The following is a 21,486-nucleotide window of genomic DNA, read 5'->3' on the forward strand; positions in this document are numbered from 1 at the left end:
TCAGCTGCAGCTCCAATTTGACCCCTAGCCTGGGAACTTCCATATGGCACAAGCCCTGCCATATAAAGAAAAAAAAGAAAAAGAAATGTCAAGCTATTTTCCAGCATGACTAAACCATTTTACATTCTCATTGGTGATTTGTTTCTCCATATTGTCCCCTGAATTTGGCATTATCATTATTTTTTATTTTAGCCATTCCGATAGGTGTAGTTATATCCTATTGTGGTCTTAGTTTGCATTTTCCAATGATTTATGATGCTTATTTACTCCCTGCATATACTCTTTGGTGCAATATCTGTGCATGTCTTTTGATCATTTTTGAGTTGAATTATTTGTTTTTCTAATGTTAAGTTTTGAGAGTTTTATATGTTCTAGACATGAGTCCTTTCTTGGATATGATTATGAATTCTTCTGTCTATAGTTTATCTTTTTGTCCTCTTGACAGGATCTTTTTTCAGTGCAAAAGTTTTAAATTTTGAGGAAGTCCAATTTGTCAACTTTTCCTCTTATGTATTGTGATTGTGGTATCAAGGAAGTGATGAGTTTTGTATTTTTAAATATAAAGGATGTAAGCAACAGCACTAAGCATGGAGAAGTGTTGCAAAGCTGTTTCAACAGTCCAAGTGAAAAGGCAGCATCAGTATAGCTGGAGAGAAAGGAATAAATAGTTCTGTTAGGAAGTCAATGTTAACAGGACTAAGATCAATCATACATAAAGGGTGGGGGTATCAGGAGACATTTGGGGTTTGGGTTTACATAACTGAGTGGATAGTTCTTTTTTGTTTGTTTGTTTGTTTTTTAGGGCCACACCCATGGCATATGGAGGGTCCCAGGCTAGGGGCTGATTCAGAGCTGCACTGCTGGGCTACACCACACCCACAGCAATGTGGGATCCAAGCCGTGTCTGTGACTTACACCACAGTTCATAGCCATGCGGGATCCTTAACACACTGAGTGGGGCCAGGGATTGAATCCACATCCTTATGGATACTAGTCAGGTTCATTACCACTGAGCCATAATAGGAACTCCTGAATGGACAGTTTTGCCATTAAATGGGATGATTATATGAAGGAAGAGCAGATTTGGGAGATGAGTCCAGATGTCCAAGATTGGGATTAAACGCCATGAGTTTAACATGCCTGTGAAACATCCAGGATGAAATATTTAGTGGGTTGTTAGAGAGATGGGTCTAGACCTTAGGTGAGTACTGGAAACTAAAGACACAGACTTGGGAGTTAGGAATAAGTGAGACCATCTGGGGAGAGACTGGCTGTATGGTTTCAATTGTGTGTATTAAATCAGGGCTTCAGGGAACCATACAAAATGTCTGAAAACTGGCTAGGAAACTCTAGGTTTTCTTCTGTTATTCAGGAAGTTCTGGAAGTCTGGAAAGCAAAAATCTTTCAGGGTCCTCCTTTGGAAGATGGATTCAGAAAATGATTCTAAATTTATTTGAGTTGTTGAACCTTAAACATTTGAGGGATGGGTCACTAGGTAAGTCCCTGAATTTTACCCCTAATACTCTCTAACCCATCTTTCTCTTCCAAACTTATCTAAACGGAATGGGGTTTAGCCTCCAGCTAATTTGGAATGACAGACACATTTCAGTCCATTGCATCTACACAATGCCGCATGAGGTAAATCCAAGAAAAATGAAAAAGACAACTTGAAAAATGAAAAAGACAGCTTAAAAAATGTAATAGCTGATGAAAATAAGTATTTGAAGATCAGCTTTTGATCAGCATGCACCATCTAAGCCTTTAATTTTTAAAATGCTCAAGCACAGTAATTTATTTTCATGCTGTGAGTGAATGAAAGGGGAAGATTGAAATTCTTTTAAAAAGAAAGACTGCTGCCTGTGGTCTTATAAAATAATAGTACTATGTTCTGAAGCTGGAAGCTCACCCTGCCCTTAGCTATACAAGCTGTGCTTAAAGGAAAAGAAAATATGCAGGGAAAAATATACTCACTCTATTTAAAAGGGATTTGGGGAGGTTCTGTCATTAGGGTTGTGGCCAAAGAGCATCAAGATTCTGAAAGTTAGACAGCTGGGTTCACAGGTGCAGCAGGCTCTCCCAGGTATCATCACAAGTCCCCCCCCACACACACACACTGGACCCCTCACACAATGTTCCTCTGTACTCTTGGCTCCCCTCCACCAACACCAGAGATCACATGAGTTCCTACTTGCCTTTGTTTTGTATCAGGCTGAGAAGAGTTTTGGGTTAGAAAATAAAAATTCATCTTGGGTCTGACATCTTAAAATGCAAAAAGGAGGTGATAAAGTGTGAGTAATCAATCTTCAGGATAGGCTGTGTGGATCTCCAGGTGGACTGTTAGTGGATGTGAAGATGTGTATGATGTCCACCAGGTGGCAGTGTGAGCACGTGGCAGGGACAGTAGAGGCAGCCCATTTCTGAGGGCCAGACCTGGGAGCTGGTTGTGCACATCTCTGAAGGTAGGTTTCTAGCCCCCTACCTTCTGCCTTTTAAGTCCTTGGCAAACTCTATAAAAGCCTTTCCATTTGATAATATGTAGAAGCATTACTTGTCTCTCTTCCATCCAGTAGCTTATTTTGAAAGGCTGAGCTCTTTGAATAAATAAGCAACCTACACAATTGGAAGGGAAATAAAACGCTTGATAGCCATTTGACGGCAAGTTTGTCTGCCTTAAGCACTCCATTGACAGAAGGATCAAATAAGGACAAGGTCATAGTTTTAATATTTGCAGAGGCCAGTTAGCTTTGTTCTAGTGTGTGGCCAAGGGCTTCACCTTACATGTGTTTAACTACGTGGAAATGCTTGTTTGGAATATAGGAGTCAATGCTGAAGTTCTGCTTAAGTCAAAGAAATTCACTAGGGTTAAAAAAGTTCAGCCTCAGAGTCAGGCAGGCTTGGGTCCAAATTCCTGCTCTGTCACTCAGGAGCTGTGTCAGTTATTCTCTCATGGGTAAGTTATTCTCTCTGGATCATTCTTCCTGTCACTATAGTGCTGTGTGAAGGTGATAGTGTAGATGAAGATCCTGGCACACCATAAATGCTCAAGCAAGGGTTAGCTGGAAATAACAATGAGTGAAAATCCATTGACTGTTTCTATGACAACCTACCTGGATTCCTTGAACACCAAGGCGAGCATGGTTTTATCCTGGTTCCCTATGAAGATACAGTCATCTCTTAGCTCCAGTGGGCCATCTATTTAGAACCTTGTTCTTTCTCCCCTTGCTGGTCTCAGGCTGCTGAGAGGGGCCTGAGGTGTAAGACTGTCTGGGCTAGACAGAGGAGGTTAAGTGTACACTGTTCTCACATGACTGCATCCCCTGGCTGAATAGGAATGACCTTTAGATGACCAGTTCTCTCTGTCCACAGAACTAGTAATGGAGTGTGAAATGTACAGGTCGAGTGACTTCTCCAAGGGAAGGGCACCCAGATTCCTTGCCCTCAGATCACTCACACACTTTGTTATTTGGATGGCACCCCTGACCTCTGTCTCGTTCCATGCTACTCCTGTGAAGATCTGCACCATGGTCCCCCATTTCCATCTCTGTGCGTGGTCTACCATCCATCCAGTTTTGCAAGCCAGGTATCTCAGATCCACGCTGGATGTCCCTCTCTGCTTCTCTTCTCTCTGTCTCTTGCCCTGTCACCAAGTCTTGTCAGTTTTATCTTCGAAACATCTCTTAAACCTGTTCCATGCCTTATCATCTGGATTACCATCCCTTTTGTCCATGTCAGCCTATTTCTTTCAGATCTTTACAGGAAACTTCCAGCTGGCGTACCTGCATTCACTTTGTCCCTTCACTAGTCTCTACTCTGAAGTTAGAGTGATGTTCTTTTTTTTTTTTTTCATTTTAAAAAGTTTTATTGAAGTAGAATTGATTTACAATGTTGTGATCATTTGTGCTGTCCAACAGAGAGATTCAGTTATGCACATACACACATCCATTCCTTTTAGAGTGATGTTCTGCCTGCTCAATAAACCCAGCGGCTCCTGTTGCCTGTAGGATAAAGATGAAACTCCTGACGTTCCAAGTCCTGCCTCATCTGACTTCACTTCTCAACTGCAGCCCTAGTAGCCTGTTATTATTTCCTGGGATTTGCTGCTATCCTGTTCACCTGTGGACACTTGCTTACACTCTTCCCCCTTTCATTTCACCTAGTTAACTCCCTCTTTTCACCCAGTTAACACGACTGATCTTTGAACATCTCAGCTCAGATGTTACTTCTTAGGAATCCTTCTTTACTGCCCCAATTAGGCAATGTAATAATAATGAAACAGCAAATCCTTATATGGTGGTTATCAAGCCCCAGCCCTCTCTATATTGACTGGCTCATTCGATCTTCATCATAACCCTATGCAGTAGGTGCTACTGTTACCCATCTCTTACATAAGCAAACAGAAACATAAGGAGGTAGGTACATGGATTTGCCCAAGGTCAAATCACTTACCAGTAGCACGTGGTGGTGCTGAAAGTCAGACTGGGGCCAGCCGGCTGCAGAGCCTGCCCAGGACGCTGCCTCCTCCATGGTTACAGATGCTCATGGTATCATCTCTGTAAACACGTGCATGTTTACCTTTGATTATGTGGATATTTATACCCCCAAAGAGACTGTAGACTCCAGGGGTGTGAAAACATGTTCATTTTTGCTGTCTTTATTGCCGCAGCAGTTTGCGGCACATAGTAGGCATTGGATAAATACTTGGATGAGCAAATACAAGTGAACAGAGGCTGTGAACACTGACTGCTGGGTGCGTCCACTTCCATGTTGTGCATGCTTTTCATTCCTAATCCTCAGGACAACCTGCTGGGCAACTTCATCTTGGTTTTTCAACCTAAAGAAGCCACGGGACCTGCCTGAGGTCAGATGTGAGTGGGGTGGGGGGAAAGCAGAGGGGGCATGAATCCACAGAGTCATCAGAGCTCAGCTCTTTGTAACCCACCGTGTTGCCTCTTTTTGCCCTTTATACCCTCTTTTCCTTACACTTCTCCTAATATTTTTCATCCTTTTTTTCTTCTTCTAGGTCCCTGGACAAGGTTTTCCACTCCTCAGGTTATCGGAGGCTTCAGTGCCAGTAGAAAACCAGGCTGAAGCCCTCTCAAGGGTAAGGTAGGTTATGGCTATTTAGTGCCAGTATCACTTAACTTAAATACTTGGTTTGACCACTGAATGATTGCAGGCATTTTCGGTATATTCAGTAAAGTTGAACTTTTTTTTTTTTTTTTTGTTTTGCATTTTTTTCGCAATGTTTTCTGAAGGCTGGGCTTTCACATTTTTATCTGCAGGTTTAGGAGCATTGTGTCTTCATGAATTAATCTTTATGGCAGACGTGGGAGTGGAGGCAGGAGGTTTTGCTCTGCTGGGAACACACAGAAGAATAGCCTTGGTGTCAAGAAGCTCCCATTCTTGTGGGGAGAGATTGACTGACAGACAAAATGCGACAGAGCGGTGTGTCATGCAGATGGGCGCAGGGGGAGGGTGGCCAGTAGCGGGAAACCTTCACAGGGACATTTGCTCCACAGACGTTTCTGAGGGGCTCTTGACTTCCTGCACAGGGCTAAGATTCAGTCCTCTCGGAATTTACAATCTAGGGGGGAAAAAGTCAAAAAGTCATTAAGTAATTACGGGTGATAATTCATATTATGAAGGAAATGAATGGGGTCTGATGACAGAGGATCCCTGCGCCATGATTCCCTGTGGGGAGGTAGAAAAGCGCTTCCAGAGGGCGTGGCCCTGGCGCAGAGCTGGAAAGTCTGAGCAAGCAGTGAGGCCCACGGAGGATGGGGGTCTGATATTCTGGAAACAGAGGCTGGGGCACGTGTGAGGGAGGTGAGGGCTCAGGGTTGGAGGACCTGCAGACTGGCCAGTGTGGCTGAAGGCAGCGAGCAGGTGGGACAAGGTGAGGGGTCAGGTCAGGGCCTCGCAGGCCATGGTCTGGAGGTGAATTTCACTCTAGTACAACAAGAGGAGAGCCACTGAAGGTTTTAAGAAGGCAAGAGCCATGAGGGGAGTAGTGTGTGAAAAACCAGCCTGGCTGCATCTTGGAGATTGGATTAGAGAGGGGCAAATAGGAAAGCAGAGAGAGCAGTTGGGGAGTGGGGGTGGTTGGATTCTGTTAGTAGTTGTGTAGGACATGATGATGGCTGGAGTATGGCTTCTCAAGGGCATTTGAACAAGCATTTGAACAACTGTGGGAACAGAATGTCTAAAATCAGGAGGCAGGAGGGCTGGGCAAGGAAGGAACCAGCTCTGCAAGGACAAAGGGAGCGTGGTGGGAGGGGTGCTGGGCAGAGAGCTAGAGAGGAAGGCAGGGGACACTGTGCTGCCCCCCACTCTGCCAAAAAGATAGAATTTCTTCTGGGTGGGGTGGGGTGGGGTGGGGTGGAGCTACTCAGCCTTTAAAGCAGATCCTGAGCAGGTCAGCTTTGCTTTGCAGAAGGAGCTCTCCTGGAATGCTTAAAGGAGGCTCAGGGGGAGGAGCGACTGGAGTTTGGTGGTTACTGAAACAGCCCAAGGACATGAGAGATGGTGTTTCCCTAATATTTGTCAGCAGTGATAACTGCTGTCTGTCAAATGCCTATGACACGCTAACCGCTATACCAAGTACTTGACATCTACCACTTTGAATCTTTGTCACTGGATCCCCACCACCCCTCTGCTATAAGGGGAACTGGAGCTGGAAAGAGCACAGGGGAGGGTCCTTTGAGCAATCACTCCCTCCTTGCTGCTTTGGAGCCTCTCAGCCCTGCAGGGTAGCCTCTCAGCCCTGCAGGGTAGCGTTTTGCTGCTATCAGGAACTCACTGTTCTTTGATGGAGCAGCTTTTCTAAAGGCAATAGAGCTGAACACATAGCAGAGTGAGATTTGAACCCTCCTAGTCCCTTTGATTTCAAAGACCCTGTTGCTTCCATTAAGTCAAAGAATTCCTCAGAGCTCCAGCAAAACCTGTGGTGATGCAATGTGGTTATTTATATTTTTCTTTCCCTACTAGAATGTGAGCTTGTTAAGGACGAGGACTGTGCATTACTCATTGCTACACCCCCAGAGCCAAGCACAGTGACTGGCACAGTGTAGATGTATGTTTGTGGACCAAAAGAGCCTACCTGCATGTGGTAAATACACACAGTGCAATATTACTCAGCCATAAGAAAACAATGAAAAATTGCCATTTGCAGCAACATGGATGGATCTAGAGAATCTTGTATTTAGTGAAGTCAGAGAAAGATAAACACTATACCACTTCCACGTGAAATCTATAAAATAACACCAATTAATCTGTATACAAAACAAAAACGGACTCACAGACATAGAAAACAAACTTATAGTTACCAAAGGGGACATGGGGAGAGAGGTAGATTAGAAGTAGGGGATTAACAGATACACACTACTGTAAAAAAAAAAAAAAATAGCAAGGACCTACTGTTACAACATAGGGAATGATATTCAATATCTTATGATAACCTATAATCAGAAATAATCTAAAAAATATATACAATTTGGCTATACACTTGAAATGAACACAATATTGTAAATCAATTAGACTTCATTTAGAAAAAAAAGAGCCTGTAGAATGAGACAGCAGTTATCCTATTAAGAAACTGAGGTCCTCTTTCACTCTATTGCCCACTTCAGTGCCCTGTCTTTTCCTGTGAGAAACAGCACCAAGGAAAATCTGCTGGCTCATGTTTTCATCTTGGTAACAAACCCTGATGGCTGCAGGGACTACAACCAGAGGGGCAAAAACCCCATGCTCTGTGCTGAGCTTCCTCCAAACCTGCTCACACTTAAACACCAACTTCCCCGAGCCTGTTTGCCCTTAGTTCGAGGTCCTCTACTCTGAAAGCATATGCAGGGAAAATAACATGATAGGTTTATTGCAAGGCCATGGATTATAAGCACCTAATGGGGTCTGAGAATTATGCACACGCATTACTGCAGAGACACAGGGCTGCTTGAAGAAGAGATGGTGGTCATATAGCCAATTAAAATGCACACTGCATAACACCAACATTTTCCCACAGTGCTAGCTAACAGTAGGTTTTAATTATGCAGTAATAAAAAAAAAAACCCAGAGAAACAGCAGTAAATTACAAACTTTTTTCTGTGAGTGATCTTAGTCCAATAGCTAAAATCTACAAATTACATAAAGCAAATATTTCAAATTAAATCACAGAATGTTTGCAGAGCCCTGGTTGTGCATGAGCATTTTTTAAGTTGCCACCTTGCTTTTTATGGTTAGAGAGCATGATCATTGAGTGGAGGCTGGAGTGGGGACCCCAGACTGGGGCCAGAATGAAATTGGCATAGGTGGGAGGAGTTAGGGGTGAGAGACCACAAGCCCTGGGACAGTGAAAAGGAATTGGAGTGGCAGGGCTGGTGGAGGGTCTTCCTTGACTTCTTATAGCTTCTGGAATCTGGCCAGCGTAGGAGCTTGGCACTGCTGGCCAGGTGTGGAGAAGAGGGCATCAGTTGTGCCTGAGGCAGGGGCCCACAGTTTGCTAACTCGCTCAGAGAGTAACCTGTTGGGGGCTCCAGGCTGCAAGGAGGGCATGGCTGTCTTAACCATCCTACTTTCCTGTGCTCTTCACAGTTCCACCCCTATTTGAAGAGCTATGGTGGTAAACCCAGGTTTTATGGAGCTTGAAGCTTATCGAATTTGGGAGCTTTCATAAAGAAAATAATACAAAAATATCTTCTTTTGGCAAATTTTATAAATTCACCATTATCTATGATCCTTGGAGTCTACACCCTTGCAAGATGTAGAGTGACTTGCAGGTGTTTACAAACCTCTTGCAGTCAACAAAGAGGTAAAGCAGCATCTCTGGTCTGTTACTCACTTAGCTATACACACTGGGTCAGGATTTATGTAAATCAGTAGCCATTTGAGTGTTTCCTTTGTGCCAGGTATTGTTAGTAAGGCTGATACTTTGTTGCCTGCTGTGTGCTCTAGCACAGCATGGCATAATAGCTCTGGTTTTATCCCTTCTCCAAATAATGTTCACTTTAACCAGCCACTTTGAATGACATAGAGTGTGGTGGAAGGAACACTTTCTTAATTGATAGAACACTGTAAACCAGCTATAATGGAAAAAAAAAATCATTATACAAATAAAATAAAAAAAAAAACAGCCTATGCATTTGCTTTTTGCAAACTTTGCTTTAACTGGGGAATGCTTGTATCTTTTCCTAATAAAATCTCCAGTATCCTGTGACAGTGCCTGGGGTGACACTAGAAGTTTCTTTCTTTCTTTTCTTTCTTTTCTTTCTTTCTTTCTTTCTTTCTTTCTTTCTTTCTTTCTTTCTTTCTTTCTTGTCCCTTTCTTCCTTTCTTTTCCCTTTCTTCCTTCCTTCCTTCCTTCCTTCCTTTCCTTCCTTCCTTCCTTCCTTCCTTCCTTCCTTCCTTCCTTCTTTCTTTCTTTCTTTCTTTCTTTCTTTCTTTCTTTCTTTCTTTCTTTCTTTCTTTCTCTCTCTCTCTCTCTCTCTCTCTCTTTCTTTCTTTCTTTCTTTCTTTCTTTCTTTCTTTCTTCCTTTCTTTCTCTTTTTAATATCCTGGCACACGAGGCTCTCTCTACAACCATTATCAGTGGCTAGAAACACCCAGGATTATGTAGACCCTACTTCCTAACCAGAACAGTTCATAAGAGTCATGTGAAGCCCTTGCTAAAAATGCTGATTTCTGGAGCCTTCCTGACTTCCTACCCAAGACTTCCTGAAAGATAAGCTTCGGATATGGGGCCTGTGAAACTGTACTTTTAATAAGTACTTTAGATATTTCTTAAAAACAAGCAAGTCTGGGTATCACTGAACCAAAGAACCCGTGAAAGGCATTCTAAGGTGATAAGAGGGTGTGAGTTTTCACTGGGTGAACTTACTGAATAGGTAGGAAAAGAGGAAGCACCATAGTATGCCTGATGATGAGGAGTAGGAAGGAAAAAAACAAAAAATAATGTAATTGTGCATTTATTGCCTGCCAGGAACTATACTAAGCATGTAATGAATATTTCATTTAGTGGTCCCCACAGATCTTTCAAGCGGGATGAACCATTTTTACCTCTCTTTTACAGTGGGGGTACAGGTTCAGAGATGTTAAATAATTTGCCCAAGTCATGTAGCTGGTAAAGGATAAACTCTAGATATGGACTCCAGAGCCCATATTCTTTCTGCTATATTACACAGACTAAAATATTGTCTAATCCTGGCGAAGCTGTAATGCTCAACATTGGGGTTAAAAGAAGAGCCCAGAATACTCTCCCAACTGCAGTGGAGCCACCTAAAGGCACTGCTGGTTCAACATCTAGGGTCCTGGAGCTGCTGTGGTGGTAGAAGGCAGTTATGTGGAGGCTTGTGAGCATGTGGCTGCATTGATGCCCTTGGCATCACTTAAGGGGGGTGGGGGCAGTGGTCCTGGGTGAGAGAGGCATCCAGGGGGCAGTGACAGAGATGGTGGTGTGTGCTGGTCCACCAGGCGGGGAGGGTGGTTAACAGTGTGATGTCTAAGAGTATGGACTGAAAGTCAGCCCAGGGCTGACCCAGCGACTGGACCTCTTATTCATTGTGTGACTGCGTTCATTTTCTATTGATGCTGTAAGAGATTTCTATAAACTTGGCACTTATCATCTCACAGTTCTATGGTTCAGAAGTTTAGGTAAAGGACCTCCCATTGTGGTTCAGCATGTTAAGGACCCTGTGTAGTCTCTGTGAGGATGTGGGTTTGATCCCTGGCTTTGCTCAGTGGGTTAGGGATCTGGCATTGCCACGAATTGTGGTGAAGGTTGCAGATGTGGCTTAGAGCTGGTGTTGCTGTCACTGTGGTGCAGGCCTCAGCTGCAGTGCTGAGTCGACCCCTAGCCTGGAAACTTCCATATGCTGCAGGTGTGGCCATTAAAAAAAAAAAAAAAAAAGGTTAAAGAAGTTTAGGGAAAGTGTGGCCTAGAAGCATCCTCTACTCAGGGCCTCACAAGACTGAAATCAATAAACTGGCTAGTTTGGACTCCTATTCAGAAGTTCTGGGGTGAGATTACACTTCTAAACTCATTAAGGCTGTTGGCTGAATTCAGTTGCTTGATATGGTAGAGCTGAGATTCTTATTTACTTAACATGGGCTCCCTTTATCTTCAAATAAAAAATGGCATAGCAAGTACTACTCATTCTTTGAATCTTTGACTTCTTCATTGCTACCAGCCAGAGAAAGAATTCTTTTTTTGTTTGTTTGTTTTGCTTTTTAGGGCTGAACTTAACGGCATATGGATGTTCCCAGGTTAGGGGTTGTATTGGAGCTACAGCTGCTGGCCTACGCCACAGCCACTCTAGATTTGGGCTGCATCTTTGACCTGCATCACAGTTTACGGCAATGCCAGATCCTTAACCCACTGAGTGAGACCAGGGATCGAGCCCGCAACCTCATGGATACTAGTCACATTCGTTTCTGCTGTGCGATGACAGGAACTCCAGAATTCTGCCTTCAAGATCTCATGATTAGCTTAGGCTCATTGAATACTCCAGGATAATTTCCCTAGTTTGGTCAACTGATTAGGCACCTTAATTACATATGCTGTATGTAATGACACAACTAACATAGTCGATATTCAGGGATGAAAGGTCATGGGGCTAAAATCCTGCCTCCACAGTGACCTTGGGTAAGACCTCTTAGATTTAGTGGCCTGAAAAATGCCAGTTTCATAGATAGGTAATATTTATAGAAACCAAGATTTTTTTATTTCACTCCAACAGAAGGACATATATTAATCTAAAATTCTGCATTTCATTCAAAGGCAGCATATATTTTCCAAATGATGCCTTGAAAGCTAAGAATGAGCTCAAATAATTTCTTTTGGAAAATCTGCTAAAATAATACCACGGCAGCATGCCTCATTTATCCTTCTCATCTCCCACCCACCCTCCCACCTCCTCACTCACATTGCTTTGAAAGTTTTCTAAAATCCTTTTTATTAAATTATGGTGTGTAAAGCTAATGGACCATTAGGCCAGTGATAATGCCAGACTATACTTTAGTGGGGCTTTTTTCCCCCCAGAAAAAGCTTACCTCCAAGCAATGCCATTTAAAAAGAGTATTTGAACCAGTGTCTAATTTGTAGAAAATGACTACTTTGAGAAATAACATGGATACCTTATAATTTTTCAGTCAAAAACTGTCAAACAGAAGTTCTCACATACTGCATTTTTTTTTCATAGTAATTCACTCAAAAGTATTTCTCTTCCACTGTGCCCTTTGCAAAGCTCATTGAGATTCACACTCTTCTGTAAGTTGTTGGAAATGGATGTGGTCTTTTATTCTGTGTACTCTCCAAAGAACATTTTGGCATTGAACAATGAAATAAAGATGGAAAAAATGAGAAACTAAATGTAGTTCCAGTTTCTAAGACTTAAATGCACCATATTTTAAGGTTGGCAATCTTCAGGTACATGCTATTTCTTGGTGGTACAAAGAGAACAAACAAGAACCTTAATTTTTCTGAGTACAAAACAATTGGAGAAAAAAATCTATTTTTAATTAGCTTGGATAGATGTGAATGATGAGAGCAATGCAGGCTCTGTATTTTATTTGCATTGTTATTCCAGTTGCACAGGAATAAGCAACCTTAAATTCAGTATAATGAATGAGCCCTTTAATCAACTTTTATATGGACAATTGACTGATTTGAAAATTTTGCTAAATAAGCAAGATGATCCAGAGCATAATCCCCAGGACACACGAGCCTGGCAGTTTTGTGCAGCCCATTATGGGGCGAGTAGATAGAGGTAACAGACCTATGCTCTGGTGTCACTTCTGCACAGGAATGCCTCTTACACTGAGTATTTTATTTTTTATGAGAATTGAAGTTATTCGTATTCCTGTGTGTTCCTCTTAGAAAAATTAGAAAATACAAATAAGCAAAAAAAAAAAAGGAAAAATAATTCCACATCACAGCCTCTTTTCCTCATGATATGTATCTATCTATCCATCCATCTACCTATCTAAAATATAGATCAATCTGTATACTTCCAGATTTTTAAAAAAAAATATAGTTAAAAAATAAACATATGTAGATAAGCTATATACGGTGTCACATTTATACTGTCTGTCTTCCAGTACTAGCTGGTGTCTCTTGTGGCAATGTTTACTGTGATTGCTGATTATAATAACAATTCCAGAAACTCTTGATGTTTCAGGTTTTCGGTTGTGAGCGTTTGAGTCCTGTGCTTCAGTGATCCTTGTGCTTATCCAGCATTTCAGCATTTTCCCAAAGGCTGAAAGTGAAGAGAGTGGGTCAGAGGCTAAAAGGGAGCTAAACTCTAATTACTGGTTCACAATAGTATTTTTGGATTTCCCCATTCAGAGCTCTAGGGATCTGTCTTCTGCTCCAACTTGATTCTGTAGGGCTTTCAAAAGTCACTTCACTTAATTCCCCAAATCCTCAGAGGCTGATAAGCATCATTGATGGAAAAACAAACTGATATTTAAGTCACTTAATCAAAAGATTAGCCAGAGCTAGAGTTGACACCCTTTCATTCCAAGTTTGTAGCATCTCCTGTTAATTTCACTCCACCTCTCTGCCTCAGGAAAGGGAACATTGTACAAATATTTGCATGTTCTATGCAGCCAAGGCAACCTACTCTGCAGTAAATAAAACTTCAATGATCACATCCTAGCTGTCCTCCCAGAAAACATTTACCTTCCTTGAATAGTGCCCAAACATATTTTGAAGGCAGATCTTTTCTTTTCCTTCTTCTTTTTTCATCTGCCCCCGCAGCATATGGAAGTTCCCAAGCCAGGGACCTAGGGATCAAATCTGAGCCGCAGCCAAGACCTACGCCACAGCTGTAGCAACGTTGGATCCTTAACGTCACAGTGGGAACTCCTTGAAAACAGATCTTAAAAATTCCATACAACTTGAACAGAAAAAATATCCTCAGAAAACCTCTTTAAATATTTTTAAAAGAGAATGAATATATGAATCATAAAAAAGTTGTCTCTCACAAAAGATACAACAGTACTTAAACTGTTGAAGAGGAGGAGTGTTGCCTTTTGAAGAGGTTGCACTGAGAGTATTTGTTTTGGTTGCTATGATGCTGCTGTTTCCATAATAATTTTTATATTCGTTATAGCTTCAGAATCAGTTTATGAGGTACACTAGGCAAATACTCCCATTATCTCACGGTCTCTCTACCTGGTATTTGAGCAAACCTAAATATATCACCCACCTTGAACACCTATTTCAACTGGCTCCAAACAATGTTTACATCTTAAAAAATGAAATGGAATAAGAACAGTGCTTCCATGAAATGATTTGCTACCCCAGAGGCTGTTCAAACCATGTGTACCAGGCCATGAAGCCAGTTCTGAAAGGGAAGTTCCTAACACATTCTGAGCAAAGGCAACATTGCCCATGAGAACAGTAAAGATACATTCCAAGCTGCCTACTTAGAAAGAGATAAAAACAAATATAATAATTTGGATGATGAGTTCTGGCATGTTGCTCAAACGAGGAGTTTTGATTACTGTGTATGTTGATCCAGCATATAGGCTTTCTGTATTATTTACAATAGCTGTCATCCTTTTCATCTGCCAAATCAACAGGTGAGTTTCTTTGCCACTAGAAAATGTATATGAGGAGCTACCCTTCTAGAAAGACCATAAGGGTTGACTAATTCAACAACAGGGTTGTATTGGAGCGATATAATTTCTGCTGTGTTTGGTTATGAGAATCTGCCTTTTCTTTGTAAACATGAAAAGTTTGTGAATCAGGTACATGTAGAGAGCCAAAAATCAATGTCTTTAATCCTTCCACTCATTGTTAACAGATCTGCAGTCCCCTAAAAGAAGAGAGAGACATAGATGTATAGAAATAGAGGGGAGAGGCAACAGAGCAGAGTGGGGGAACAGAGAGCTCTCTGAATCTGCCTGCACATCTATTCCTTTTTCTACTTTGACTAAGACAAAGCATGGACCAAAGGCTGCTGTTAAAAGCCTTTGAGTAGGCACTTATTCTTACACCAGTAGAAGATGCACCAGTAGAAAGATATGTGAGTGTGGAAGGAGCCATCCTTGTGGGATTTAGAAGTTACTTACAATATAAGGAGGCTCAAGAGTCCCTGTGAAGCCTGAACTTTCTGCATTAATTAGTGAAGGCAGGAGGTAAAGAATGTATAAAGACATACAAAACAAAGACATAAAATTTTTTCTAGAGAAGAGAGGTGATTCACAATTCCATCACTGCTTCACGGGTTAAGGATTTGGCATGGTCACTGCTGTGGCTTGGGTTGCTGCTGTGACACAGGTTTGCTTCCTGGCCTGGGAACTTTCACATGCTGTAGGCACAGCCAGAGAGAGAGAGAGAGAGAGAGAGAGAGAGAGAGAGAGAGATCAATCATTCAAATATACAAACATAATATTTGTTCTTACTACAATACATAGTGATTATTTATTTGGAGGCAATGACCCACATTATTTATATTTTTTGACAAAAAAGACCTTATTAAAAATAGCTAGAGGGCTAATGATGAACAAATACTTAAGTAACTGATGAAACCACAGAATATTTTACTGAAATGCAGTCTTTCACTAACATCCTGAAGAATTATAGACAAATATTTGTAGAGTGGCTTGTTTATTTCATACTCATCTTTTTCTTATGTATCTTAGATCACAACCCAACTTACTTTTGTCTTTGGATAGAATACAACTTTCAAAATGAGGCATTATGGGTATGTATGCATAAATAATATATAGCATATGCAATAATGTAATATTTCTCACTTATTGGGTACTAACAGGGCTTTTCTTTCTCCCAAGGGTGACTATGTTGAGTTGAATACTTAAATATACTGCTTTGTGTGAAATGCTACCTTATATTGGTCAGAGGGCATCATACTTCAGAAGAATGTTAAAAACAACAGAACTTCCTTTTGCATATGAGCTTAAATCCTCATTTTATTTCTGATTGTGTTTGTAATGCAACAACAAAAACAGTCATTTAATTGGCCTCTCTGTAAAGCACATTATCTGTGTTCTAGGTCTTGAAGTGCTCTTAATTAGACAGGTACCCTCTCGAAAGGGATATGGAAATATCCAGTTGTTGTGCATAAGACCTAACAATGGCATTACTGAAGGATCCAAGGAAAATGTATTTTTGGATAAAAAATAACAGTCACTCCCTTAGTCTCCTAAAGTAATGAAAAAACTTAGGGATTGAAGAGTACATAGAAGTTCAGATTCAAATAATTCAAAAACATCTGAGTGACTTGGCTTTGCTTTTCTCCAAGCATGTCTTTAAGGCAGTTGAGTAAGTGCTGGGAATAACTGAGTGGGACATTTCAAATGAAGACTAGGTTTGAGAACTAGGAGTCAGGACAGCAGAAATAGAAAAGGATCTTAACTCCTACATATAACAAGGCATGCAAATGGAACTTCTAACAACAAAGTGGATCAAACTGATGTAGTCAGTACCCTTCATGCTACAAACACAGATAGATACATGCTGGATAAAAGCAATAACAACAACAACATAATAATAATGAAAGCTGAGCTTAAAAAGTGGGATAACTAAGTGTGAAAATAGAGAAGTAACCCAAAGCCAGAGCAACAGAGCAAGCTGTATAGACTTAGGCTGCAGAGAGTTTGAGCGGAGCTCTTGCATAAAGCATGGAAGATTAGATAGCTACCCCAACCATGGAAAAGAGATGAGAAAACTAAGGAGATAGCAAGGAAGTTTTCTGGATGCCTGAGGCTACACATGAAGTTAAAAAAAAAGCAATTATAAGAAATAAAATCCCTTATGTTAATTTATTTTACTATTGTAGCATTGGAACCACAGTTGAGAAATTATTAAAATTTTTGAAGTCCTCAGTGAAGTAAATGTTAAACTACTATACATGGATAATTCCATAAAACAGAGCCATTAAGACATCTTAGTACCCTAACTGAAATGAGCTCATAATTAAAATTATAAATTATGTGAGAAAATTACACATCATGACAGAAAGTAGCTGGTGCAAGAAATAGGAGAATTCATACTCAAAGTACAGAAAATAGAACAATCTGAAAGATTTTATATAATAAGTGTACTTAAAGGGCTTTTGAGCTTAATGAAGGCATATAAACCATAATACATATGAACTGATGATACAGAAAAGAACCTGTAGATTTGAAAAAAATCAAGTAGAACTTCTAAAAATAAAAAATGTTATGAAAATTGTAAATAATACATGGCTTAAACAACATATTAAGTACAGGAAGGAGATAAATAACCAACTGGAAGAGGTAACATACAGTAACCTAGTGTGCTGACCCCAAAGATAAAAGGATAGAGAGTATTGGCTGAGAAATATGGAGGACAGAATGAGGAGGCCCAACAGAAAGATAAGACAGAGGTAATAATACAGGATATAACGCCTAGTTTTATATAGAACTGAAGAAATATAGTAATACCTACATTGAAGAAGCACCTAGGTTCTAAAGAATATGAAATACATTTACAAACAGACATCCTATGGTGAAAACTATAGAAAAAATTTAAAGCATAGACAAAACTGTAAAAACAGCCAGGGAGAAAAACTAATTGCATGCTGACAGTTATCAACAGTAGACTGCAGAGGAAAGTGGAAAAATAGTTGGGAAGTTTTGAGTGAAAATAATGTAGAATTCTATACCAAGTTAAACTATAATACAAGAGTGAAGATAAAATATAGACATTTTCAGATGCACAAGAATAGAACATTTATTATTTAAAGACACTTGCACTAAGAACTACAAAAGAATGTCCTTCTGGAGGGAGGAAATTAAACTCTGAAGAAAGGACTTAGAAGCAAAAAAGCACAGAGAACTCAGATATTGCTGAAGGTGTTGATAAATCTGAATAAGCACTGACTATAAAAATAAAATTCATTTGAATGATAAAGTGGAAGCAATACATCCCACAGTAACATCATGGAAGATGAGGGTTTGGTGCAAAGGAAGAGTAGAGTCTATGTTGTTTAGGGGGATAACATAAACATTAATTTCAGACTTTGTTATGTATGTTTGCATGTTCAAAATGTAAAGGCGGTAAGTAAAAAAAAGTAGAAAGAAATCAAGTCAGCAACCAGTAGCGGGGGATGAGGGAATTAAGAAATTCTATCAGACAATGATAGGAAAGAAAGAAGAAAAAAATTAAAAACAAAATAAAAAGATTAAATGTTTAATGAATGAATTTTATCAGACTTTCAAGGAACAGATAATTAGTTTATTAAAATTACAATATAGCTAAAAAAGAGGAAAAGGTGTTCACCACATTTCTTGAACTTAGTAAAACTTTGATTTTGATTGAGAATAACTGTGCAATAAAAACTTAATATCAGTTTTTCTTATGATCACTAGTATACAAATCCTAAACAAAATACTTCTTACCTGAATCTAACAATGAATTAATGTGTGATTAGTAAAATTTTGTCTGAAGAGTGGAAGTGGTTCAACCTCAGAAAATCAATCAATGTAACTTACTCCTTTCATGGACTAATGGAATAATCACATGCTTGTCTTGATGGATGAACAAAAGCATTTTTGGATAAAATTCAACTTCTCTTTATGTTAAAACTTCCAGGTAAACTGGAATATAAGGAAACTTCCTTAACTTGATAAAGTCTATATGTCTAACACTACGTGAAAATTATAGTAATGGAGAAATTTTATACATATAGAGTCCCATTAAATTAGTGACAAGAGAACTATGCCTTTTATCATAGTAGATATTCTTACCAAAGTTGCATGAAAAGAAGTTATATGTCAGAGTATAAGGAAAACAATACAGCTGTTTTTATTTGTAATTGATTTAATTGCACACCTAAAAAGCCAACATTATCAGCAGAAAATACATAACAAAAAGTAGAGTTTGCCAAGTTGTTACATATAATGTCAACCTACAAATATCATTCATATTCTTATAGCAGTCATAAATTTAAAATAAGAGAAAATCTACTACTCTTTAAAATTTACAATTATTTATAATTGTTAATTATAATTACTGTTTACAATTTATTATTCAAATTTATGGTGTATCTAACAACATATTTATAAAAATATGCCCAAGATATTTACAGAGAAAATATTCAAGTTATATTAAAGGACATAAAAGAAGATCTTAATAAATCTTAGGATGTTCAAAGAGAGTTCAACCTAATACAGCAAAGGTGTCAATTCTTCTAAAATTTTTGTATATGTGCAATACAATCCTAATCAAGATTCCACTGAAATTTTCATTTGTTTTGTAGATATGTGGGGATAACTATTTTAGTATACCAAATGAAGAGAAATAGAGCTGAATCTCTGCACTCTAGATGATTTAAAGAGCCCAGTGGTAAATATATGACCGTAAAATTAATAGATGAAAATGTAAGGGAATATTTCTGTAGTGTAGGGCAAAAAAGACTTCTTAGGAAAGATCCTGAAAGTAAAAACTATGAGATAAAGACTGACTGATTGTTCTGCTGAGGACATACAAAGTTAACAGACAGATGAAAGTTTGGAAAAAAATTTGTGATGTCTAAAATTGTCAAGAGGTTAATAGTTAGAATTCATAAAAAACCAAAACCACTGAGGAAATTTAGGAAATCCAATAGAAACCTGAGCAAAATAGGAGTTCCTGTCATGGCTTAGTGGTAACAAACTCAGCTAGTATCCATGAGTGCCTGGGTTTGATCCCGGGCCTCACGGTGGGTGGGTTAAGGATTGGTGTTGTGGTGGGCTGTGATGTAAGTTGCAGATGAGGCTTGGATCTGGTGTTGCAGTGTCTGTGGTGCAGACTGGCAGCTGCATCTCCGATTTGACCCCTAGCCTGGAAACTTCCATATGCCATGGGTGCAGCCTTAAAAAGAAAAAAAGAAAATGTTGTGGTAGCGTATTATGAAGTAATACATAGTATTTAGCTTAAACAAACAAGAGATACAAATAGGTGCACAGATGGATCATAAAAACACTATTGGTTGAAAAATGTAAGAAACAATGAGATTTAAGGTACAGTGCTATTTATGTAAATTGGAAGAATTACGTATCAAAACACAACTACTTTTTTGTAATCATGTTAGACTTATTAAGGATGAATTCTAATCATATGAGATGGGTAATATATGAAGGAGGAAAATGGAAAAAAAAAAAAAACAACCCAAAATTAAGTATGTGCAACTAGTGGTAATTTGATATAAAATGAAAAACCTGGTTTATTCAACTCTTTGCCCTTGAAATCTGATTCAGATTGTGGAGAAGGCAAAATCAGATGAAAAAAACTCAAGAATGTCAATAATAGTAATTGTAAATAGATTAAATTTGTTAAAAGAAAATTTCAGATTGAAAGGACACATTTTTTTCTGATTATGAGTCAGATTTTATGGCTAAAATCTGAAAGAAAGTTAGAAAATGGAAAAAGCACATAGACAAATTGCGACTGAAGGAAACTTTTTATAATACTAACAACTAACTAAATAGATTTTTAAGTCATAGAGAAATACTAGGAATAAAAAAGATAATTGTGCATGAAAGAGTTTACCAGTAGGCTGTCCCCAAATAGTGGCATAGCAAATGTGCTGTATTATTATGTGCACTTAATAACCTAGTTCCAAAATATATAAACTAAGACTGGACAGAAATGCAAGAATAAATTGATAAAGTACACAGTCACAGTGCAATATTTAATAGACTTCTTCCAAAATAGATAAGTAGAAAAACATGGAGTTCCTGTCGTGGCGCAGTGGTTAACGAGTCCGACTAGGAACCATGAGGTTGCGGGTTTGGTCCCTGCCCTTGCTCAGTGGGTTAAGGATCCAGCGTTGCCGTGAGCTGTGGTGTAGGTTGCAGATGCGGCTCAGATCCCGCATTGCTGTGGCTCTGGCGTAGGCTGGCGGCTACAGCTCTTATTAGACCCCTGGTCTGGGAACCTCCACATGCCGGGGGAGCGGCCCAAGAAATGGCAAAAAGATGAAAAAAAAATGTGGAAGAGTTTATCAACACATCTAACAAGATTGATTAATATATATATGTATATATAGAGACAGGTATAAATATATAGAAATTTAGACATATTCCTGCCCCTTAAAAATATAGAGAATACATATTTTTTCAAAATACAGGTGAAATGTTTATAAATACTCACCACATACTAGGTCAAAGATGAAATTAGTATATTCCGAAGAATGGCTATCATATGGACCATGCTCTTTGATCATAATTAGCTTTTTTAGTAATAAAAAGACATTAAAGCAACAACCCCTTTATATGGAAACAGTAAGCAATGTACCTACACATAAAATGGTTGATTCTATGCAAGGGCTTTTCTGTTTTTGAGTAATGGATAAATTCAAGGACACTAAGGAATGCATGAAGCATAATAAAATCCGTGTAAGAGTAAACAAACATTTATATCATTCGGCCCTCAGAGCACTCCCAGGGTAGGTGTTTCTGTTTTCAGTTTTACTGATGAAGAAACTGAGGGTCAGTAACTTGCACAGAGTCACACAGCTTATA

At 39.4% G+C, this 21,486-nt stretch overlaps 2 long non-coding RNA genes across 43 annotated transcripts in view; one reads left to right on the forward strand and one right to left on the reverse strand.

Annotated features, from left to right (window-relative positions):
* Window positions 1-21,486, reverse strand: part of LOC146404854 (uncharacterized) — a 1,116,837-nt gene that overhangs the window by 617,720 nt on the left and 477,631 nt on the right. The gene's annotated exons all lie outside the window — the stretch shown is intronic.
* Window positions 1-21,486, forward strand: part of LOC102165712 (uncharacterized) — an 846,917-nt gene that overhangs the window by 325,316 nt on the left and 500,115 nt on the right. For 17 of the 40 annotated variants that reach the window (XR_014842123.1, XR_014842100.1, XR_014842102.1 and 14 more), the window contains one exon: window positions 5,021-5,106. This is a non-coding gene — a long non-coding RNA (uncharacterized LOC102165712). Of the gene's footprint in view, window positions 1-4,794; window positions 4,859-5,020; window positions 5,107-15,639; window positions 15,711-21,486 lie in introns of those variants that run through there. The other 23 variants (XR_014842098.1, XR_014842099.1, XR_014842094.1 and 20 more) reach the window with 5 other exon arrangements.

The sequence above is a fragment of the Sus scrofa genome, chromosome 3 (assembly GCF_054392235.1).
Source record: "Sus scrofa isolate SSC_HxYL_T2T_F1_AM1 chromosome 3, Sscrofa_HxYL_maternal_Yorkshire_Landrace_v2.0, whole genome shotgun sequence".
Taxonomy (NCBI): Eukaryota; Metazoa; Chordata; class Mammalia; order Artiodactyla; family Suidae; genus Sus; species Sus scrofa.